A 17,760-nucleotide genomic window follows, 5' to 3' on the forward strand; every position below is an offset into this window, starting at 1 on the left:
ATAAATTATATGTTTGCTACATCATTGTTTATACTAATTGAAGGCGTACAACATTTCGTTAAATTCGGGAAAAGCGTGTTGAACGAAATCTGAAGCAGCTGCACCACTCGGTACGGTAACAGGTTATTCGATAATGCTTTCGTCTTTAACGATGCAATTTTGTTGCGGCAATTTATCGAAATGATTGTTTTCGAATATCTTTCACTTGTAGTATTCATGCCTGTCTCAATTCTGACAGAAAGTCTTGCTCAGCTGTCTCAAAATAAATTGAAGTTATGCCCAAACTGATTTTTCACTTAATAAACTTACACAGAGTCGCAATCTTTTTACAAGATCGCTGAGAAGTATCGGTGTTTAAATCAAGATTATGTAAAAATGTCGTTAAATAAATAAAATAAATGTTATGTAAGTTTCCTGTTCTAATTTAAGTGAGATGCAAAATACAAGTTATTATTAGTAGAGTTACCCAAAGTAAGATGAAGAATTAAGGGATGCAGATTCATTACGACGAAGAACAGAGATGTGTATATTCGTGCCACTATGAAATAATATGAATTACATTCTTATAACTTTGTTTAGATTGTAAAGTACGTAAAATTTTATCAGTTTTTGATTGCTGAAAAAGATCACATTCATATCGTATATTTTAACAATGTTTAATTTGATTATTATATTTATATGTAACATAAAAGAAATATAAATATAACGAAGAATTAATGTTATTTAGAAACATGTTATATTCTGGTAATGTTGCTGAAGAAAAAGCAATTTTTCCGATATTATAATATCGAAGTAGTAGATAAATGTCACGTGGCAGTTATTCGTTTATCTTAACATTATTACACATAAATTTATGTATCGTGGAAGAGAAAGCAATTAATTAAGGTTATCTTCGGGATGATACCTATAAATTCTTTAGAAAGTATGTAATACGTAGGTATCAAAATTACCTTGGCATATTAAGAATTGCGCTTTAATAAATGAAAATTGCTATAAAATATCAAACGTTTCTGTTTAAAATAAATTATGGACATTGATAAAATATTAATTCATTATTTCGTAGTTGTTCCATCCACTCATTAAGTTACACGATAAAGCTATTTATAACAGCAAGTATCGTATCGTAATACGATAGAACTATTCATTTTCTGCTTGAGTATATATTTTATTTTATTAAATATTTCCTTATTTTAAAACTCTCTTTTCTCTATTGGTAACGAGTAATGACATTACGTTCATCTAACCCTTTTGTTATTTACTTAATCTGATAACGGAGTTATTCTTTGACCAAACGCTTCCACGATTACAGAATTAACAGTTGATTAAGATAAATTAATTCCAGGTAAGTCGAGTTTAATTCTTAAAAATTGTTATCTAAAAGACTGGGAATTCGAGTGACGAGTTAATTTCTACGATTAACAGGTTAAGAAAGTAGCTAATTTAATAAAGAAACTGGGCATCACCGACCGTAAATCGAGAGAAAGAATTCTTTTCGACTGCGATCGGACACGATGTTGCCTGCTCTCCAGATTTTTCGTGTCCCTCTTTTCTTCGTGGGCCTGGTGGGTTCGTGGATACCAAGGCAACACAGACGCACCAACAAGTCACGAATAGTGCGTGCATTCGTATTCCAGCTGTTCGGTTGCTTAAATTTACGACCTTCGTCCTTTTCTCGTTTCCTGGAATTTCCGAGGTACGCGGCTCAAGAGTTGCAGATACAGTACAACTAAAATAATGTTCGGGGTGAAAAATATTTTTTTTCTGTTTGCCAAATTAACGCGAATCCGACATGGCAAGGTGAAAAAATGGACACTAATGATATGGAACCGTCGGACCCGTAATTATAAAGTAATCAAGTAGATAAAACGCTCGATATCATTAAGACAATGTATCAAATAAGAGTGGTTCGGTACGAGAATAAAAATTTTCTTCCTTTTGAAATGCCCATGCAGTTTATTTGGATTTTATATTGTTGGGACAACAATGAGTTTATGCGTTTTCTTATGAGAATGTATTCAAATAAGAAATCTAAAGCGTTCCTTCCAGTATCACAAAGACCGCGATTGTTATATAAAATATTATCGTTTTTCTCGTGTTTCTCCCATCAAACCGACGACATATATATCACAGGATAACCACCTCTCGTCTCTATAATTTACACATCACTTTCCAAACTCTATTAAGCACCAATCAATCAACATCACCATTCTCTCTCAACCCCGTCGACTCCTCAGTCTCACCAACCACACACACTTAATCTACAAACAGGGTACAAACACCTAAATCAAGCTACTAAACAACCATTTCCATTCAGTATCGTTGGTATGCATAGAAAGAGAAGTTGGTGGGCTCAGAAAGAGTATAATCACAAAACGAGTCGACAGATAAACCTGGTGTATTGCGATTCGTCGTGCCACGTAATTGCAAAGTCGGTTTACGCAATTGCGGAACGCAGCAGAAACAGAATATCGAATTGTTGATCGCGACACGCGATTTCCATGCGTCATCTGCGCATCGTGGTATCCGAGACAGTCCAAGTTGCACTTCTTTTCCCCTGCTGGTTTCAAGCTCACCTGCCACGGAGAAATGCCTGCCGGTTAATTGCAGATCGCACGAGCCTGTTCTTCTGCGAAGTCGGCCGATTTTCGAGACGAGCGAAGAGGTCCTTGCTCGCGCGCAGAAAGAAAAAAAAAATGGTCTGACCCGGTCATTAGCGGCACGGGCAAACAGTTTCCTTTTGGGCCGGCCGCAAGATCATTAGGAAGGATTTAGGCCAAGAAAAAGAAAAGGATTACATTCCACGGTCGCGCAACAAAGGACTTGAATTCGAAAACGTTCGCCTAGCGTCTTCAAAAATTTTTCTTTGTTACGTCGCCGGTCTCTGTGAACCAGCCGCTGCCACCGAGCAAGGTTAACGATATTCCAATTAGAGTTTCGTTGTTACACGTCGGGCACGCTCGAGGAAGCATGGGAAAACGCATGTTAAATTCTCTTTCTCTTTCTTCCTTTTTCTTTCTGTCTCTTGGTTCTTCTTGTTTTTATTTCTCTTTCTTTTGTTCTTTCCTTTTCTTTGTTTTTCCTTGGCGCGATGCAGATCGACCTATTTGCCGTTTCTTCCCGCTTTTCTTCCCTGCCGTTTAATGTCTCGAATCCGTGTTTCTCTTCTCACGAACACCGTGTCGCGTTTTGTGCTTCGAATAATTCATTTTGCGCGCCATGCTGGCCAGCCCTGCGCGCTCTTCAACTCGATTTGTTTGCTACGGGATACCGGCTAGCAAACCGGTCGAGTTAAGGTTGAAACGTAAGTACCGTCTCTTCTGTTCCAAGTCTGCCTCGCTTTTTGCCAATTCCACCCGGTTTACGTTCGGTTATTATTAATCTAGGAATCCGGATGCGACGACGCGGCTATATCGCGGTTATGATTTCTTGTCGTGTTGCGAAAAGTTAAATAGTTGAGGGATATGTCAGTTCGATTCATTTAAATATCCAATTGGGGTTAATGTAATTAAAGGAAGCAGGCTTAAAATTTAATACGCTGTTAACCAACCACACGTTTCTAAGACTGTATAGTTCTGTTTGAGGATACGTATGGAGTTTCTGCACCGTTGACCACTTCAGGAACAGTGATTGTAATTTTACACGCGAACCGAGGATATCTATGCAAATTTATATTTTCACGACAAAGAACGAAGCTATGAAACTTAACTTCGTTTCATTGGCTAAATGTTACTAGTTAGCAGTACTTTACATTTTACAGGATACTTTGTATATTTTCGATTGCTATGCTAATTCGGTGTTTGCAACATGAAACGAGACCTATCGATGCGATATGGTATTAATGTATAAGTGAAATTTGATATTAAAACAAATTCTAAAATACACAACACAATGCTATGTTGGGTAATAGTATGAAATATAAGCGCTGGATTGAAATTATCAGAACGTTCTAGTGATTCACGAAAAACAACAGACTAATGATTTGCAGAATTATACATATGAAAGCAGATTAGATAAGTGAGCAGGCAAAATGATGTAATTGCCAGAATTAATGATTTTTAGCATAATGAAAAAATATGATTTCATCTCTTTTTATAATACGTAACTTTAACTATATAAATAATTAAAGTACATTATTCTAAAGCTCTGACATTTATCATGGAATTTATCTTTTCCCCCAAGAAAACTTCTTCAGATATTAATTAGAATATTAATTTCAAATAAAAGTTTTATTTGAAGGAACTATTTCATATGTACCACTTTAGTATCAATGAAAATCAAAGATTATAAAAAACGGGCCGTTCAAATACCAAATGTAGCACAAAAGCTGGTTCTGTTTACTGTCTAAGGGAAAATCTAAGACTAATATAATTATTCCTTAGTACGAAAATCGTAACGCAATCCATATATTAACACAAGCTACTTACTTGGAACGCGGCAAAAAGATTCAACTGTTAAACATTTCCTCTCGACGTTCTACCTCCGTTTCTCCCGCTTCGTCTATTCAGTTTCAATTAGACGGGCCATTTTCAACTACACAGTAATCAAGCAGCGAGTCTATAGCGAGGAAGTCCAATCGTCTATGTATTTGCCGTTGAAATTAGCGCAAGCGTTTACACTTAACATCTGTTTCTTCTTCCCGATCTGCTTCTTCTCTCCCCGTTACTCAGCTGTCCAGAATCACGAGCAACGAGCACAAAAAAACTCGAACAATTTCGTACCTGCGAGCATAGAGAAAAGAAGAGATTAAGAGAAGATAGAGCTCGTGCGTACATCGATGTTACTATCCCGAAGATTAAAAGACACGATTTTTAAATGCCTCTGACCTCGTGGTAACCCAATTCGCGAGCGATCGATTTAACCCTTTAAACTTTCATTTCATATATCACAGATTGAGATGGAATATGGGTAATTTATTTTTTTATAGGAACCGGAGAGTTTATTATTAGGCGAAGAGACCGTGACACGTTTAATGTAACCTCGGTAGTTTTGCAGTGATTAATTTTTTTTTATACGATATTTATTCTTACTTTAATATTTTTATGGTAAAAGTTTCTTTGTTTCTTCGTAATTTTATACTAATCCTAGTTTCATAGCCTTCGTTTTGTAATAAAGCTGCAACATAACAATCACAAATATAAATTATAAAATATATTCCCTATAAAATTTATAATTATAACATTTTCTCATCCAAGCGAAAAATAAATGCAAGATTCTTCTTACAAGATTCTTATATATATATATCATATAAAACTGACCATACACATATAACACTAATCTTCTAAATGAAATAAAAATAAAATTGTATATTATGAGTCAATGTCCTCGTCACCGTCGTTCACGAAACTGTAACTTCGGAGAAAGCTGGCCAGATTTAAATGCATCTGAAAAAGGCACCCCAATGATCCTCGCGTGATTCTCAACCCCCTAACGCTGGGATTCGATTATTGTGAACTTCCTCGTTCGTTGACCTATTCAACTTCCGCCAATCACATCGGAGGATACGTCGAGTCGCCGCAGGTTTGTCGTCGATGTCTCATAATCCCAGTGATTTTCGAAATCGAAACCGCCGAAAGCGATCTCCTAGGCAGAGGTCTGAGCCAATCCACGATGGAACGAGGAATATTTCTCGTGTCGAAGGGCTTTCAGGATGAAAACACCGGTATGGTGGTGGCAGCAGGTGCTTCTGGACAACAAAACGAGCACGAGCTTCGATGGATGAAAGAGAAGAGAAGAAAAGAGAAGAAGAGAGAGAGGAAAAGGAGAGGTAGGCCGAAGGAGAAAAGACACTCTCCGTAGAGGGGGCCGGGAAGGTGGAGAAAGAAGAAGAAATCCTCCCGTGGAGTCCTCGCGATGTGATCCTGTTTAAAGATAATGGCTGCGAGGTAGACGCGTGCCAGCTGGGTAATGCTTTCGGGCCTGATTTTTATTCGTCCCTCCCTCGACTCTCCTGGCCACGCAATCTGAGGGCAGATGGCTCCGCCACCTTACTTCGCTTCTTAAGGCCGATTCACGTGACCAGCAGAAAAGGAAAAAAAGGTGAACGACGTCCCCTTCCATCGGCGTGGCGCGCGTGCGCCTGTAAGTACTTACGCGCTGCTTTTTCTTCGGCTTCGACGCCCGTGTATACATACTTACAACGGTATTGGCGTCTATCAGCGATATCGCGCGGAATATTCATCGCATTCCGTTATTTTTATGCGTCCGGGCGATGATATGCATTGGACGCCTTACCGCGAAAGTATTTTTCCTCTTATACTCTCTTCGCTATTTTGTATACTTCTGGGATCTTCTTCTTGTCGTATTTCTGGCGTTCAAGAGCTAACTTTTGATTGTATAATACGTAGTGGATGATCATTTATTGTCAGTCTTGATTTTCTAATTAATAGCCTTCGTCGGTGAAAATATAGAGTAGAATTTTAAGTAAACTAAAGTTATGTCAGTTGAAATTATTGTGAATTTCCAATCTCTTTAACAATCGGACGATAGCAATGAAAGATTAAATGGATAATGTTGCTTATTAGCAAAGTGAAGAAAGTATCTAAACGAAGTGTCCTGTAATTTATTTTTCTGTGACATTTTAGTATAAATTGCTAATTGGGAAATAGTTTTACATAAAATATGCGTTCGCCAAATAAAGAGAAATATTTTTCATTCTTGATCGTATATAGCTGAGTGGGCTAAAAGTCAGAAAGAACTCGATATGAACGCCATTTGATCCCTTTGACGTTATATATATATAGATATATTATATAGATATATAAATGGATTTATGTATAATTGCGTTAAAGATTTTGACACAGTTACATTTGGGAAGCGAGCGTTCACTGATATAAATCCTCGTGCAAAGGTTAAGCGATTAAATCGGAAATAGGAATGTCTCTATCTTCGTTTCGTTTAAAAGTGAAGTTACGAAGATAGAATTGTACTTCTTATGCTTTAGACTCACAAAGATAAAATCCTATTTCTTACAATGCAGATGATCGTAGGTTTTAAAAGAAGATGTTATTAATCCACGACATAAATCACAATTAAAAGTCGACGTGAAAATTGTTTGATATAACTATCGTTGAACTTCTACATCGTAATACAGTTTTCGTGAAATCGAGTCGAAAACTCTTGGAATCCGACTGCAATGCGAAACATTTCATTGCAACGAAAACTTTCTTTCAGTTTTCTGAGGTATAGATCGCTTCAAAGCATCCCGCAACAATGCATCGTGAATCATAACATGGTGGTGTGAGTAGAAAACGCAGTCGGAACTTGAAGTATCGGCGACTTTTAAGCGTGGCTTTGTCCTACTGGCGTAACATTTCGCATTCTCCATCAGGCTATTCATCTTTCATTCGTTCGCTTAACTTTCGATGGCTTGATGAATTTAAATGTAAATGCAAATCGATCCAATATCGCGTACAAAGGCAAACGACAGTTGTAAAGTCTCGAGACTCGTGTAAATGGCATTTGGAGGGTTGCTCGTACCACGTAACGGGTGTCTCTCGAGTAAAATACATTGAAGACGCTCGAAGTCGTAAAATTGGTTAAAGAGGTATCGAAATTAAAAGAATATTACTCTAATAGCCGATCACTCTAATATCCAATAGCCGATATGAAAATAAGGATAGTTAGAAAATAGTTATCCGTAAATTTACTATGTAGTTGCAATAATTTTCTATAAATGTGTTTTGTGCACACCTTTTATAGTCGATTTTGGTAATGATAGACGAGTATTATGTGTGTCACGTATCTGTATAATGAAAGAAGGGAGACGAGAGAGATCGGCGCAAGAATATAAATAGAATCCCTGATGCCATGGAAGTGGTTCCACCCCATTGTCACAAGCGGTCAGTCGAAACTTCCGATCTTTACGTTCTGTCAAACTTGTTCCTTTTAATGTGCGACTGTTACTTCGCAGATATTCATTGAATTTTAACGAGCCTATTTGCAACCTCTATACATACCTCTAAACAAATAATAACGAAAGAAACAATAATAATAGAATATAAAGAGGAAAGCAACAGAAGCAAGGAAAACCGCGCGCTACTTTGGAAGGAGGTCGCTTTCTGGCAATTTTTCGCACGCCTTAGAAGTCTCAGCAGCGTCGCTAAGTATCAAAAAGTAGCTCGTATTACTTAACAACATGGCATCGAAGAAAAAAGGACCCGTAGTATGCTATAGATCAGATACATGTATCCTTTCCTACCCCCGTCATCGCCATATGTACCCAGTTTCCTCCCTCTTTCTCTCTTTAACCCCTTCCTACGAGCAACTTCCTACGACGTGTCGGTAAATCGTATCGGTATACGCCTGTAGCCAGGACCAGCCTGCAGGTAAACAACACGTAAAATCTTACGCACCAATACACGCGTGTAACACGGACAAACCTGCACACACACGCGCGTACCACACCGCGAGAAAGAGAGAAGATCGATCGCAGGAGAGGCAGGTGCTGAGAGAGCGACAGCTGCGAATTTCGCGATCTTCCTTTATATACCGAAGGAACCGAGAGAGCCTTTAACCCATTCCTTCTTGTCCTAATGGGCCATGGTTTGTAGAGGTTCTTCTACCTTGTGGCGCAAACGTCCAATGAATATCGAAGAGAAAGGAGGAAGGGGAACGAAAAGAAGGGAGAACGTATCCGTCGCTTCCATACGGAAGATAAATATTCATCGATCTGCCAGGGGAATAGGATCCTCGTGACGAATCCTATCGACGCGGAGCAGCACGCTTCTGCTGTATCGGGGGTAGTTTATTAAACGGAGAAACTCGTCGTTTCACCATGTAATTTCTGTTCTTCTTCGCGGACTTGGAATATCCTCGTGACGTTTATATGTAGCTTTTTATTGTTATCAACGATTCTATTGCGAGTAACGAACGATTGGACAAGGGACTCCGTAGAGGCTGAGTTATAGTGCTCGAGGGAAATTGAATTCGAACTTTTTATGACTGCGGATTTCTATGGATTCATGTGGAATTTAAAAGTCTAAAAATGTACAGTATATTTAGAAGAACAGAACACTATCTGGAGAAATGGAAAGATTAAGGCAGTCAGTGGTAAAACGTCTCCAGACTTGCGCTCGGATGCAAGGAGGTCATGTTGGACAGCTCTTGTGAAGGTGTGCGCAGATACAGTTTGTTAGAAAAGAAGCTCGCTATGACTCGAAAACAAGATGAAATAGGGTATATGTTTATGTAAACTCTTTTCCTTTGTTTTCGTATGCAAAATCCATCGCCGAGGTGGATCCCCGATATTACGGAACACCCTGTATATGTAATTTCTTATTGTTAGCTGTCAGGCAGCCTCCGTACGACAAAAAGTCAAGCATTAATTCTGAGTTCAATTCTGAGTACAAATTACGAGCAATTATGGTAAAAAGAAAACGTAAAGAGGGAAAAATTGTGCCTTCTTTTTTGACTCAGCCTTTATGGATCAATTAGCAAAAGTTATATTTCACACTGTACTTTGTATGAATATTCGTTCGCACGTGTTACGTCCGTGTTTTATTTCCTTTCATTCGGCTTTATTTCTCGTTTTTCTTACGCTCTGTTTTGCAACCAACTTTCTCGCAACACGTGACGATAAACGTCCCATACACGTCGAGTAAACAGGTCCAGAACAGTTGGCGAACAAGTGACCGCGAATGCTGTGTAAATAATCGAGGGTAGGGTTCGACCGTCTTTTTGTCACAATACAGGAAGCGAAGGAGTCGGAAATGACGAAGTAAGAAACTGTGTTTTTAATAGTTTTCGTTTCGCTTCCGGTAAAAATATTGTACTGTACACTTCGCTGTTTAATTGAGAGTAACGCTAATAACAACATATCGTAGCTTAGCGATAATAGTGGCACAAGTAAAAAAATTTTAAATTTACTTTTATTGCATACAAGGCCTATGTTTCTGTTCTTATCGTGTAAAACTACGTATTTATTTTAGTATTAGTATTTGGTATTTTCAAAGCTGTACATTTTAAAAAGCCTCGTAGTTTAAAAGTTTTAAAGTTTAAGTTTTCGCGCCACTATCAATGCCAAGCAGCGACATGCATGCACAAACTTAAAGTACGTAGTCAAAGTATGAGATCCTAAGGTTTGAAATTTGAAAAATCACATCTTACGCATTAAAATGGAAGGGAAGGCTTTGGTTCTCGATGGAGAAACTATTCAAAGTAAGATCAAGCAGGATCATTTTCGAGCAAGTTTGATAGGGTCATCAATCATACACACGTGGCTTTTGCTAAGGGTGAATTGAACATTGCATACATTATAGAACATTCTAACCAACGATATTTTACCAAGTAGGCAATATGTTATACTATTTCCTTCGAGTATGACTCTAACAAAGGTAAAGAATAATCATAAACAAAATGAAAAATTAGAGAAGAAAACAGAGTAACACTAAAGTACAAAAAAAAGGATCAAAGAAATATTATTATTTCGAAAACACCTGAGAAAATAACCTCCGAACTTCTCAATCATCCCACAACATTTTCTGAGGTCAGGTTTTCCCGCCATGATTCGGCTATACCTGGAACGACACGCATTTTTCAAGTCCGCTGGGATCGAATTTGTCTCTCGATTTCCTTAAAATCCGACAACCAGTCGGAAGTACTCCGGATTTGGATCGATTAATCATACTTGTCGGCAGGATTTTCATGGAAGGCCACGTGAAAAATGCAGACCAGACGAAAAAAGGGAAGAAAAGACGAGTGCGCGCAAACGTAAGAAGGGACAGGGTGGGAAGAAGTTTGCTCGGTGAAAAGGAGAAAAGGAAGAGGAACAAGAGGGAGATCCGGTGATCTCTTTTCTTCTTTCGCCAGCTGGATTAGTCGAAACTTCATAGGAGCTCGAACCCTCGGCCTTTTGCACGAATAACACACAACAGAAAAGCCGGCCTTCCCTACCTTTTTCGCTCGCCTCTCGTCCATCATCCCGACTACGAAAAGTTTCACCTGGATTGTACGACGTTTACTTTTACTTCCTGCGTTTGGAACACGAGGCGATGTCATCGTGGAAAAGTGAAGCAGATAAGTGGCCCGGATTCTCCTTACCGAATTGGGCCACCGAATTCCAGGTGCAAACCAACACCATCGAACGCAGGTGTAATCACTAAATGATTTTTTCCGTGTCGGTTTTGGTGCAGCATGTGGAGAGACAGATGAGTTGTGTTATAGCCAGGTCGTCGTTTTGATAGAAAGTCGCCGCTTATCTCTACCAAACGTAATATCAAGATCGTGGCACGTGCTCTAATTTTCAAAACTGCAAAAGTTTTTTATTACAAATATTAGTTGACTATGAATTCTTGGCATGTTTGGAAAAGCGATTTGGTTTTCAACGATATTTAGTTGATTTTTGTTGATTTACTCATACTACTGAAAAGTGTTTTCTTATTGCAGCAGCAGGTTCGATCAATGCTGTTAATTCATTCAATTGTAGAATTCTAGTGTTGCAGTAAGAGAAAAAAAAAGTAACATTTTTCAATCGTAGACAATATTTCTCTGATTCTATTCTCTTTGTATTTGGATCTGTATCATTCAACTTTGTTACTACATTAACGCAGGCTTTCCATATCGTGCTTTACTATAATCAATTTAATTGAAATTAATTTATGATTTGACGTAGTTTATTTCATAGTTATGTGATGAACAGATTACACGAACAACCCGACGACCTTGTTCGTGAACCTCGATTATCGCGAATGTATAAAACGATAGGTACAGCTCAATAATGATGCTCAAGCTCGAGATCGCAACAAGAAGAACGAAGATCGACCTTCCATCAGCCTTCAAACTTCGTGTTGCGAGTACGCGCGCGTGAAATTAATGAAACATTTCACTTTGATTTTTTGCTCGACGATAAGCTCGTTCAACGATCGTAGCCGGTTTATCCGCACACAGAGCTCTCTCTCTTCGCTTCATTTCAGATTTCTTAGATTGGTTCTACCCTCTTTTGTCCAAAATTCGCCGACTCATTGGCGTCTTCGATGTGCAACATTGTTGCAGACGCGTACGGAAATGAGCGAAACAGCTTTCGATGTCCGGAGATGATTCGACAAAAAACCAGCCACCATCAGTTCGCGAAGTTTGAACCATGGTTGGTGGAACTTCGCGATATTATCTGGCTTCGTGTACAGTTCCACGAACCCATTTTTGCTGGTTACGTGATAAACCAGTTTGGATATGGAGAAAGCCAGAGTCTGTTGAACCAATTTGTCACAAATTGACATAAACTTTTATAGCTATCTATAGCTATCTCAGCTGTATATTCATTATGCTTCGTATAAAGGGAGCAAGTATGTCAACTTCGTTGGTAATTATATTTTATTATTATTTTGTTATTAAAACGAAATGTTTTCAAAAATACGAGAAAGCCTGTTTTCTTTATTCTTCTTGCGATTACACAGTTTGCACTCTCTACATTCAGTGGTTACAAAACGTATTTGCACATAGCCCTATTTTTCAATGAAGCGTTTTTTTTTAATCAGCTTCTACACTTCATTTTCATAATATCAAATTTATTTATAATTATACGAAAGTGCTGTTAAATGATACGAAATCTAATCTACTTGGGAAGGGATTACAGGGGAGAAACGAGAAATAAAGTGGCCACGGAAGAAGCTCCATAAATAAAATTCATAATCGTAAAATAAATTCTTCGTGTCGGCATAAATATACGCATAAATCGCTAGAATAGAATTATTATACTACTATTATACTAGATTTATTATACTTGAAATATTCGCTACGTATTATTCTATAATCACCTGATCAACAATAAAAGAGAGAGGCAGAGGGAGAGCAATTCATTCTTATAGTCATTCTTATAGTATAAAATAATCTTCAACCGCTCACAGTTACGACGTTGCAGTAAATTCCGTTATCCTGATTACACTGTGCTTCTCTAATACTAACCGCTCAAGGCTGTTGCCGATTAATCCTGAAGATTGAAGGATATTAACAATACAATGATCCATCTTTCCTCTTTGATCTTTCTTTAACACCAATCGTCTTTCTCCATTCAATTGCCTAGCTGATTGACAAAGGTCGATTTTTCAAACTGTACGCCTGGCTTGTAAAGTGATGTTTAATACGGACAGCAAAGGGACGAGGATCAAGGATTAAAGAAGATCGTACAATCTTTTTTAACGATCTTTTAGTCTCATGTATATCGCATCTAAAATGATACGAGCTCGATTTTTCTGTCTTCGAGCCGTTATCTTTTCGGAAATTGTTGCTCCCTGCAGAGATATCATTCTAATTATGGCTTCCTTAATTGCATACGGTGCTGAATTCGCTGTACATTTCCACGCACGCAAAAGTGTGATTCGATCTCCGTATATTCTTTGGCAATGTAGTTGGGTAAGCGTAATTTCGAACAATTTCGTTGCAAGATTAATTTGTGTACTTCTAAATTAGCCATCTCTTTCAGATTGGTATAATTACTTTAGCGAACTTTTGCAACACGATATTTCTTGACTTTCCCTATTTTCATACGTGCTTTAGAATATGTAAATGAATTTTTTGATTAAATTTCTCAAAAGAAGTGTATAATTAATTCTGTTTACGCCGTTTGTGCAAGATTTTACGAATACAACGACAATACGAAGTGTTTAAAACAGCAAATTATCAAAGTTAGAATTGCAAATATCTATATGTCTTTTAAAAGTAGCGTCTGCACGTAAATTACTACGATTTCTCCTAGAAAATTGCTAAATCAATAATGCCTCGTTCGAACCTTACTTAATCGATCTCACTTGGATCCAAATTTTCCAACCTGCATGTTACGTGTCGTGTACTCACGTTCCATTCCCATCTGACGACCATTAATTAAACTTAATTTCAAACCAAACACTACCATCGCACACATCGCACTGTGAACGCCGAGTTGCACAAAGAAGTCACGCAATTCGTCAAGCCAAACAGTGAAATAAAAATTGTGTAGACGTGTCAATATCTATTCGAAAACGTATCTAAATATAATAATTATTACTGGATACTACGGAAACCTACTGTACGAATCGCGAATAAGAAAACTTAGATTTCTTCAAATTTCATAAAATTATAGAACGTTGGCGTAAGAACAGCGATCGAAGAACAAAACGGTAAAGAAATTCTCGAAATTCCCTCTTATCGTAACAATGCTCGAAAAGCGAGTAAGAAGTGAATGTTTGAAAAAGAAAAAGGAAGAAAAGAAAAAATTGCAAATGAAATGTTAAACGCGACGATGACGCTTAATGGATTAAAAACGGGGAGTCGAGGCATTTCATAAATCCTGTACAATCATGCTGCTCATATACGTCGGCCTTCATCTCTACCTCTCTCATTAATTCATCCTCCCCAACAACGTCGAAACGGATGCGTATCTATTCGAATGCGACGCCGGTTGCACGGATGTATATCTGAAACTTATGTAGCAGAACAAATATTTCCGGAGGTACGACGAGTTCTGCCATTCGATGGAAAAAGTATTTATAAGAGGCGAGCATTTATTTTCTCTCCGCCCTTTTTCGTTTTTACCGTCCTCGTCTCGTTGCCTCCTCCTTTCCATTTTGACGAGAAGTCGCGTATGTACGGTTTAACCTTGCCACTTTACGCGCGACATGGCTGCCGTCTCGCGCTCTTTAACCGTACAACTCTTCCGCAGGTGTATATAAAATCATGCAGGTGTATGAAATTCACCCTTGCCCGGCCTGCAGACCAGCAATTTTGTTGCATTAAAATACGCGCCGCGACGCGCAAAACAACCGCCCGAGGAACCATTACGCGATCGTAGTTAGCCTGAACGCTTCTTGCTGCAGAGGGTTGTCGCGATGACGTTCCACGATCTCCTCATGATTTTATGTTCGCCTCTCTTTGGCGCACAGACAATTAAAAATACGATTGTGTTGCTTCGCAGCAGCAGGGATATGTAAATTATGTCGCAAAGATCGGAATAACGATCGTGGATGTTGAAAGATTCTCATGCAGAAATTCAATGGCGCATTGTATATTGTAAAATATGTATACGTATACCAAGATCGTAGAAGGAGCAGAAACATCATAGATCGGATTTCTCAATTTTTATATCGCAGTTAGTTATTTTAACATTTTATATCAGCGATTTTGAAATCAAATACATACGTATATTTGTCATAAGTTTGGATATTTCAAAAATATTACTTGCTTACTAGGTTTACGTACCATTTTTTAGCCATCGGTGAAAATCAGAAAATCAACGGAAATGGGCTTATCACGTGACCTTTGCGTGATTTTACAGGAAGATGTTCAAGTTCAACGACGTGGGGTTTCTTACGTGAAAAGAAGATTAGTTAACAGTATTCTTGGGTTCAAGATTCGGAGCATCATTTTGGGCTCAGGTTAAGAATAGATTCGAGTTTCTATAACAGTATCTTCTAAGCAGCTATTTTTGAGGTCTGGAGCAGCTCTGTTTATAATCACTATAAATCGCTTACGTTTGTGATTACACGCCTTCGAGCATTCTTGTTTTTTAATTATCCATGTACTTTCTATTCGAATAATTGAAACTAAATTATAGAAATCAGTATACTTCAGCTCTTTATCAAGATTGTTTCGTTGATCAAAAGTTATTACACTTCAATTAACATTTCTTCGAATGAGTTACTCGTGCGCTATCCGTTTCTTAAAAAAAGAAAACACTCGGGAAAGGCGCATTTGACTGTTATTGCGAATATGCATAGCAATTTTATACTTTCATTAAATTCTTTGTAAGATCGTTAATTACGAAAGTGAAAAGTACTTTCGAAAATTTTACAATTAACATTTCAGCTGCACGATTAAACGTATAAAATAATTGTACGCGATCCACGAAGAAAATAATTGGTAATCGTATTATATTATCTGTTGTTATATTATATTATATATTATAGTATAAATATATTTTTTATATTATGACAATATATGTTATATCCGACTACGTACCAGTTATACGTAATAATTTAACCAGAAATTTTTTATGGTGACAGCGATTAAATACAACTGGATCGAAGGCATACAAAGTTTATGCGGGTTGTCAATCTTCTTTAACAGTTTTGACCGTAAGAAAATGGTTAGCTAATTAACAACGCCGGATAATTAACAAATATAAAATTTAAAGATATAATTGTCAACCTGATTTGATGATTAAAAATATCTATTATTTGAAAATTGTCTTGAAAATCATATTTGTAGATACACGCAGATTTTTTAAAAAATTGTATTTTACAAATTATGAAAAAAACTGCGCGGATATTGTTTATCCATCTTTACACTATAGATGGAATATTGCAAAACTCGAGTCTTTTACGTTATCCGTTATAAACTTTTTCCTTCGTGCGCAACATCGATCGAACAAGATGGCTGCATTAGTTCTGCCTCGTTTTGCAGGTGCAACACACGAACTTGCCCCAGTACGAGCTGCCGCACTGCAATTTCGTTGCAATGTACTCCGCATAATGTTTCAGAAAATGTATCGTTAGCATGATTGAAACGTAAAACACGGGCCCCGATGAAAGCTTCACGCCGAAACTGGCTGTGGTCCACATTTCAAGCAAATTGTGTTTTTTTACGAGTTCCAGCCAGTTTCTTTCCCTTTACGTCTTTCCTTTTTCATTTATCCTTACACGAGAATTAATCATTTTTTTTTATTTATGACTTTTATTCTTTCTTTTACAAACTGGGATAATATCTCCTTTTATTATTATCATCGTACATTTAAATTGTTTTTAACATTAATAATATCGATCTTCCCGATCTCTTTGCATTTATTCTACACAATTGCATGGCTAAAGATATTTTCCTCCCAAAATTTTCAGATACTTTATTCGTACAAATTTTACTCCTCCGACCATAAACAAATCCGAGCAGAACAGAATAATTACTAATTACATTTCTTTGCATATTTAATTCCACAAGTTACGTAATTTGTCCTCCACACGAATGAATAAAATATCGCCACATAGCAAGTAATAAAAATGAAAATTTCTAAATACAGGAATTATCATATCGAAGAGATTATTAATCAGTTCGGTTTCCATCATTTTCTATCTAATTAATTTGCGTTGCTCGTGGCACGTGTCCTCGTCTCCTAGAACTTGTACACCTGATTCACCGGCGTTGTTAGAGTCGCTGAAGCCTTTAATCGCGCGATCTTATCGTCGAACCACGACCACGACCACGACCACGACGACGCCGAGGACGCCATTTTTGTCCTCGTCGTCGACGCGCAACCTCGTCCGGTGAGTATCGCCATTTAATTCCATACTAACGTTCAAATAAAACGAACGGCCAATTAAATTTGCCCCGGTGTGGCAGCCTTGGTCCGCCTAGCCGCTTATTTCTTCCCGGGATTTTTTCGTTTGATTCGAATGCGGGTGCCACCTGCTCGCGCCTCCATGACTTTAGGATCCGTTCGCGTGCTCGATCGCGCACGCACCATCGCTTTGCTCGCTGCTCGCCTCCGTCACAACGGAGAAGACGCGACGCCCCAACTAGCGATGAACTTGCGTTTGCGATAATGAGCTTATCGAGCATTTTTTATCGGTACGCTCCAAGCGTTTCTTCTCTTTTCGTTTGGTCGAAAGAGAGGACGGGATGTGTCATTCTTCCGAGGAAAAATTTGAATGCCAGTGTCGTGATTTTTGGACTTTTTGTCACTGTATATAGGGTGTTTCAGTATAGATCGTACATTCTCTTCTTTTTGTTTTATTTGGAAGTAGTTTACAATGAATTCTCATTGACAATTATAAGTAATTTATTCTGGCGTGGTAGTATAACGTG

General features: G+C 37.9%; 1 long non-coding RNA gene across 1 annotated transcript in view; it reads right to left on the reverse strand.

Annotated features, from left to right (window-relative positions):
* LOC125386015 overlaps positions 1-17,760 on the reverse strand; it is a 108,822-nt gene that overhangs the window by 48,971 nt on the left and 42,091 nt on the right. The window contains exon 2 of the long non-coding RNA XR_007225831.1: positions 4,425-4,718. This is a non-coding gene — a long non-coding RNA (uncharacterized LOC125386015). The remainder of the gene's footprint in view (positions 1-4,424; positions 4,719-17,760) is intronic.

This window comes from Bombus terrestris, chromosome 11, assembly GCF_910591885.1.
Source record: "Bombus terrestris chromosome 11, iyBomTerr1.2, whole genome shotgun sequence".
Lineage (NCBI taxonomy): Eukaryota > Metazoa > Arthropoda > Insecta > Hymenoptera > Apidae > Bombus > Bombus terrestris.